Source organism: Pteropus medius, unplaced genomic scaffold (genome assembly GCF_902729225.1).
Source record: "Pteropus medius unplaced genomic scaffold, Ma_sr-lr_union100, whole genome shotgun sequence".
In the NCBI taxonomy this organism is placed as follows: Eukaryota; Metazoa; Chordata; class Mammalia; order Chiroptera; family Pteropodidae; genus Pteropus; species Pteropus medius.
Window position 1 is genome coordinate 324095 of NW_024348531.1, and position 7315 is coordinate 331409.

Sequence of the window (7315 nt, forward strand, 5' to 3'; positions counted from 1 at the left end):
CCATTCCTTTTAATGAGATCCATCAGAAGCAGTTTGCTTTCATTTGGCAAGCCCAGCAATACACATTCACTATCTTATCTCAGGAGTATATCAGTTTTTTAGCAGTGGTGATCATTGAGTGATTCCCAGGGAAAGGCCAACAGCTGGCCACCCCTGTGGCATCTCCAGAACTGCCCTGAGACAAGGGCCTTTCCTCAGGGCCCGACTTACTTCCTAACCCACCCCCACCCTGCCCATGACAATGTGAGTTTGTGTCAGTGCAATGGGAAAAGCCCAGAACTTGGAGCCAGACAGAACTGGTTAGAATCCCAGCTCTGCACTGATACACTGAGTGGCCTGGCTGAGTTCTATTGTTCTCTAGCCTCAAGAAAGGGTCACTAACAATAGAGGGGCCATAGGAGGAGTAGATGTACAGCACATTTACCAGTCATTCATGTACTCATTGAGCACCACTGTATGCTGAGCACGAGCCTATCACCAGGGATAGGAGCGAGCAGGAGTGATCAAGATAGAACTGCCCTTACTTTGGACCTTACAGTCAAGTAGGACAGAAAGACTGAAAACAACCCAAGTTGGAGTGTGGTACTAAGGAGTTCTGGATGCTCCAGGAACTTGCCCAGGGCACAAGAGTTCAGGGCGTACATATCTCCTGGAAGAATCCATAGTCACTGAGGCCTGGAGAATGAATGGAGTAGCTTAGACAATGTGGTAGGCAGCCCTGATGTTCCCACCTCCTATTACTCACAGTCTCATGATCCTTCCTACACTGACCAGAGTTGCATGTGACCAACACGTATTAGTCTCCTAGGGCTACCATAACAAAGTACCACAAACTGGGGGTCTTAAAACAATAAGAATTGGACGTGGTTCCATAGTGTAGCGGTTAGCACATCTGCTTTATACGCAGAAGGTCTGGGTTCACTCCCCAGTGGAGCCATGGTTCATGATCTCTGGCCATGCCGCCCTGATCAAACCTGATGTCTGGTCTCTGAAGCTAAGCAGGGTCGGGCCTGGTTAGTACTTGGATGGGAGACCACCTAAGAAGACCAGGTGCTGTAGGCATAAATAATAATAATAAAAATAATAGGAATTTGTTTTCTCACAGTTCTGGAGGCTGAAAGTCTGGAATAAAGTTGTTGGCGGGGTTGGTTCCTTCTGGAGGGTCTGTGGGACAATATGTTCCACGGCTTTTTCCTGGCTTCTGGTGGCTGCCAGCAATCCTTGGTGTGTAGATGCACCATTCCAATATCTTCCTGCATTATCACATGGCCTTCCTCCCTGTGTCTCCTTTGTGTCTCTGTGTCTACACATGGCCTTCTAATGGCCATCTTATAAAAACATCAGTCATTGGAGGGCCCAGCATACTCCAGAATGACCTGTCTTAACTAATTATATCTGCAAAGACACTATTTCCAAATAATTTCACATTGCAAGGTTCTGGGTACAAATAAATACTGAGAGACATCAACTCAATGTACAACAGAATGTGGCATAAGTGATGGTATATTGCTTCCAAAATCAGGTCATAAAAGACTGAGTCTTCCGTACCAACTCTCTCTTGGATCACCTACTCTCGGAGAGCCAGTTACCACATTGTGAAGACACTCAGGCAGCCCTGGGGACAGGTGCATGTGGTAAGGATCTGAGCCTTCTGTCCACAGCCATATGAGTGAACTTGTAAGTGGATCCTCTAGCCCCAGTTCAGCCTTCATATGAGACTTAGTCTTAGCCAACAGCTTGAATGCAACCTCACAGGAGACCCTGAATCAGAGCCACCCAGCTAAGCTGCTTCTGGTTTCTTCACTCTCAGAAACTGTGTGATAATAAGGGTTTACAATTTATAAGTTAAGTTTTGGGATAATTTGTTATACAGCCATAGCTGACTATACAGATCAGAAGAAGAAGGGGGAGTGCTCCAGGCACAAGGAAGAGCTTGAGCAAAGGACTTGCGATGCAGAGGGTTGGTGTGGGGAGTAGGTGGGGAGGCTGAGAAAGGCCAGTGGGAAGATGTCATGGATGGGGCCAGAGCAGTTGGTCACGGCCTCCTGACCAAGTCTGGCACCCAGTAAGTCCTCCATAAACAAAGCTGCTGGGATAACATTTCTCAGAGTAACCACAGATGGTGCCTCTCCCCTAGCTTCCTGCACACTGTAGGGGAAATGTCTGCTCTGACCACAGAATGGGGGGCATCCCATTCGCCCTCCCCCAGCTGCCTTTTGTTTATGTCGTGTTTTGTTTTTTCTGGGTTCCTCATTTACAGTCACCAGATGTTCACTGCTTTTAAATGCTCTGGCTGGTGTTCATGGAGTGCTGGGGAGAGACGCCGCCCAGCATTGCAGAAAGTTACAAATGAGTCCATTAAGGAGGTGGATTTGCTAAAAGGCTGTCTTCGTTCCACCTGGTCCAAAGCAGTGCTCACATGATCGATGATTGTGGAGCCTTCGGACACATCTGAAACCTCGGCACATTCTTAATGCCTCAAAAGTTTCCAATTAAAGTCAAATGGCTCTTGGCAAAGTCCAAGGCATTTTTACTAACTAAAATAAATACCTGAGCAGGCTCCACAGTTTATGACTTCTTCACACACTTGAGGATAAACAGCTAGAGGCCGGGGTTAGAGGCAGGTTAGGGCGAGGGGCTGGTCAGCCCATGGAAATCTCCCAGAGCACGATGTCCCCACCTGGCTGTGGCAGGGACTGGGACTCACATCTCCACCAGGCTAGGTGGGTGCTGTTGTCTGTCCTCCCCCAAGAGAACCAAGGCTAAGAGGCAGGTGATGACAGTGTAGGCTATGCTGGAGTGAGGCAGCTGGGCTGGAGAAGGAGTCGGCAGTCGGCCTTTACTCAGGCTCCCTCCTCGCCACCTCAGCTGCTCTCTGCACCAGCTTCACAAGGCCATCCTGCTAAACAGGTAGAAGAAGTCTCTAGAAGGTGCTGGCACAGTGAGCCTATAGGCATATCATCCGTGTCATAGCCCCCTTTGCTGCTTCCCAGTGCAGGTGGCCCCTTCGCGTGAGAGGAACCTGCCAGCCAGTCCACCTCCTCTGCTTTGCTTTCTTCTCAGCCCTCTCCTTCATACAACTTTGCTACCTGGCACCCCATCATTCCTGGGGCACACGTAGGTTGATTTCAGTAGCTGCTGGAGTCTTGGAGCATTGCTGTGAGGATCGGTTAAATCCAGCTTTCTGCACTGAGGAGAAGCAGGTCCAGAGGGCAGTGTTCCATTCTAAGAATAATAGTAACCTTGGCCTTGGAGCATTTACCTGGGAAGGCTCACCTGGACACATTCATCAGGAGAGAGTGCTCCTCATCTCTCTGTCCCAGGGGTTTGCCTCCTCTATCTCCTGAGGCTCCATCCACTGACACAAGGAAGGCCACCCCTTAAGGGACCATGCCCCAACTCAAGGGGCCACGCCCCAACTCAAGGGGCCAGAAAGGTTAATGCAGAGTCCAGGGGCATCCAAGAAGTCTCCACCAGGGGGCAGGCCTGAAAAAGGCACCCCCAGCCTGGGGGCCTCATGTGGCACTGGCAAGCTGAGACCAAGAAAAGCCCCTCCTCCTGTGACATTCCTAGTGCAGCTGGTGCTCAAAAAGCCCGGCTACAATAATAGTCCAGACCACATGCAGTCACAGCCCAAGTGACCCCAGGGAGAGGTGGCCAGCTCCAGAGTATTGAGGTGCCAGAAGCTTTTGGAGAGGTGGGCAGCTGCCCACCCCTGTCAAGGGCCTCTCCTTATCCTTCCTGGACACTCTAGGCCTGGGCGGAGTGCAGACTCTTTGCCCTACAGGGCTACTACAACAGCCCTCTTTGCCCCAGAGTGCCCAGAGCACCAGACCCACATGATCCTCTGAGGACTACCATCTGCTCCCACCTCCTACCTGTCATAGGTGTGGCCCTGAGGTTGCCATCCTCCTGCCTTCTGGCTGCCCTTCTCTCTCCAGCCTCCAGATTCTACTGCAGCCTCCTGCCCCAGGGATGGTATTGGCTTCCTTTCTTATGTCCTCCTTCTGGGCCTCTTCACTTGATTCACACAGATATGATTTCTTGTTTTAAAGATATTTCTGGAGCAGACCCTGTGCAGATGCTAAGGCCAGTGAGGTCCAGTTGAACTGTGGGATCGAGCCCCACTCTCAGTACCTGTGCCCATGCCTGGAGGACCACGGGCCTTGCCTTCTGGTTCAGCATGACCCTCAGGCTAATGGGATTACCCCCTGCACAGAGGGGCATCTGAGGACATGGAGAGCAAAGGGCTCCCCACAGACACACTCAGATAGTGACAACTGTGGCTTCTTGTTGCTAAGCAAGGACCGTGGGGAATCTACTGAACTGAGCCCCTATTCTGTGGTGGTCACCATCTTAGGTGCTCCCTAAAATCTATGGGCAACAAACTTACTGCCTCTTCCAGGGGACGACAAGAGAACTCCCGCTCCAGCCAGACATCCAGACTCCCGCCCCCTCGTTCCCAGGCCTGCATGAGGCAGCCGAGGACCATGAGTCCCAAGGCCTCTGGACTTACTGCCTAGGTTCCAGTCCTGTCTCCCCTGAACCTCAGCTTCCTCATCCGCAGCATGGGGTTGCAGGGACAGCTGAGCTTCTCACACAGTAGACACTGGAAGCCCAGGCTCAGAGAAGTGGCCATACTGTGGGAGCCCACAAGATTGAAAAGAAGGAAGTAGTGATTCCAAAGAAAGGGGGTGGCCGTGGATTTGACTGAAAGAACTAATATGAAAAATATAGTCTTGTTTCCTTACCTTAGAGCCCTTGACTGGATCAGCCAACAGGGCCATTTCAGAGGGGTTCCATCTAGAATGCCAGCTGCTTCAGAGGGTAAGGATCTCACCTTGTTCACCTTCAAAAAAACATTTCTCCAATTTTTCGCCCTTCCCTTTCTTTAGTTTTGATTTGTATGGAATTATAAATTGCTTTGCTGTCTTTTTTCCTATTTATTTTGTGACATTTATAAACAACATTCGGACAATTCTGAAAAGGATGAGAACTCAAAGAGAGTCTGATGGTGCCAGGGTGGGTGAGGCTGGATACAGCATGGACCTCCATCCTGTCAGAGGGCATGTGGAGCTGTCCAGCAGTTGGAAAATCAGTTTGCCATTAGCTGGCCAAGCTGACAGATGCCCACCCTGAGCTCCTGCAAATCCGCTCCTGGGAAAGTGCCCAAACATAAGCACCGGGATACAGGCACAGGAGTATCCCCAGGAAACTTCTCATAGCAGCAAAGTTGTCCCCTGGCAAGATGCATACAGTGCATATTCATACAGTGAAACAAAGCAGTATAGAGGAAGAATTAACTACAACTGCATACTTACCCAAGTCACAAAAGAATATAAATCATGTGGTTGCATTTATGTAAAGTCTGACTTGTGTGAGATGACACACTATGTCATTTAGGGATAGTACACACAGGTGGCGAAATTGTGTCTGAATGAACAAGGGAAGGGTCACACAGAATTCAGGGCAGTGGTCATGTCTGGTTGGAAGGATGGGAGGTAAGACCAGGAGGCTCCAGGGGAAATATAGTGCTCATTTCTTGGTCTGCCTTACATCTCACATACAAGTTATAAATAATCACTTCTATGAACTCGATGTTATTAAAAAGGAGATTTTGAAGCTACATCTGAAAAGTTCTCCGCACTTCGGGGATTCCAGTGCCCTCTTCTCCATCCCTGAGCCTCATGGGTCCCAGGCATTCTTTTCTCTAGCCACCTCCAGGTCTCTCTCCTTCCCATAGGCCCCTGGGCTCTTCTCCCTCCACCAGCTGAGTCCTCTCCAGCCCCACCCTCACAAGACTCTATGATGTCATCCTCCAGATCTAGCCACAGAATGAACAAAGAATTTGTGATAAAATTTTCTGATGTTGACCCTATCCCATCAGTTCACTCTGGATGTCCCAATTTCCACCTCCCACCCTGCACCTTTCACTCTAGCATGAACCTAGAACCTTCCCAATACACCAAAATGCACTTGTTAAGAAAACTCCTGGAGGCTTGAGGTTAACAATGTAGACAAGCCGCTCTAGATTCCAGATCCTTCCATTTCATCCTCAGGCGTCTTGCCAGGGACCCAGCCTCTGTCCCGGAGCACAGACAGCTTCTCTTCCTGGTTCAGGACTCTTCTTCCCTGCAGAGTAGCTCTGCAGTTGGGACGCTCTGGGGGTCTCCCCACAGTATTGGGGGTGCTGGTAAGCTGTGGCTCTCCAGGAACAGACTCTATCCCCACATGATGGCCACCTTCACTTCCTGAATTGGGCCTGCCCACAATCTGCCATTTCTCATCACTGTGTCCCCCACAAAAAGTTGTGTTGAAGTTCTGACTCCCAGGACCTCACAATGTGGACTTATTTAGAGACAGAATCATTACAGATGCACTTAGTAAAGATGCGGTCATACTGGAGTAGGGTGGCACTAACCTAACATGATGGGTGTCCTTATAAGAAGAGGAAACACGGCTACGGGTACATTGGGGAGAGGCCAAGTGTCGATGGATACAGAGATTGGAACATTGCAGCTGCTAGCCAAAGAAGGCTAGGATTGCTGGTGACCATCAAAGCTGGGAGAGGCAAGGAAAAATCCTTCCCTTGTCTCCAGAGGGGGCACAGCCTGCTGATTTTGGACTTCAGGTTATCAGAACTGAGAGAGAATAAGTGTCTGTTGTCTCTGGTACTTGGGTACTGCAGCCACAGGAAATGACACAAGGTATCATCACAGAATAAAGGTAAAACCACCTGAAACCCAGAAGAAGTTGCAGCTAACTTCTGATGACCATCCCTTCTAGCAGTTTCTATGCACACAGTTGGGCACTGACATAAAGCTTATTAGGCTGTTCAGAAATCTGCTTTGACGTTTGAAGACAGATTGTACACATTTATACATGGACTTGAAATGACTGCAGCATCCCAGGCATGGATAGCACAGACTTTAATAAAACCCCTGCCTGTGGATACTAGGGTCGCTTTCTCTACTCCTCCCCACTCTCTCCCTCCTTCCCTCTCTCTCTGTCCTCCCACTCGCATCTCTCTCTGTGTGTCTGTCTCTGTTTCTCTCTTTTGTCTCTGTCTCTCTCCCCCTCCCCCCACTTTCACTCTTGCTTTCAACCTCCCTAAATCTGAAGGAAATGAGAAAACACAGACCTTTCTGATCACAAATGTTTTTAAATGCCTGTGTATTAATGACTGGTGAGTATGTATGTTGGCGCGCAGAGGGCAATCTTTCTTGTCTTAAATGAGAAAAAGTCATAGGAAAAATGGGCTTTGTGTTGTCAAACATTAGCCTGAGCAGACACCCTCTGAGAGCCGAACCCCAGG

The 7315-nt window shown here is 49.5% G+C and overlaps 1 non-coding gene and 1 pseudogene across 1 annotated transcript; both read left to right on the forward strand.

The window, feature by feature from the left end:
* The first annotated feature begins 865 nt into the window (after positions 1-865).
* TRNAI-UAU (transfer RNA isoleucine (anticodon UAU)) lies at positions 866-937 on the forward strand. The gene has a single exon. It is a non-coding gene; the product is annotated as a tRNA-Ile (tRNA).
* A 9-nt stretch (positions 938-946) lies between these two features.
* On the forward strand, positions 947-1062 carry LOC120616460 (uncharacterized; annotated as a pseudogene).
* The last annotated feature ends 6253 nt before the right edge of the window (positions 1063-7315 follow it).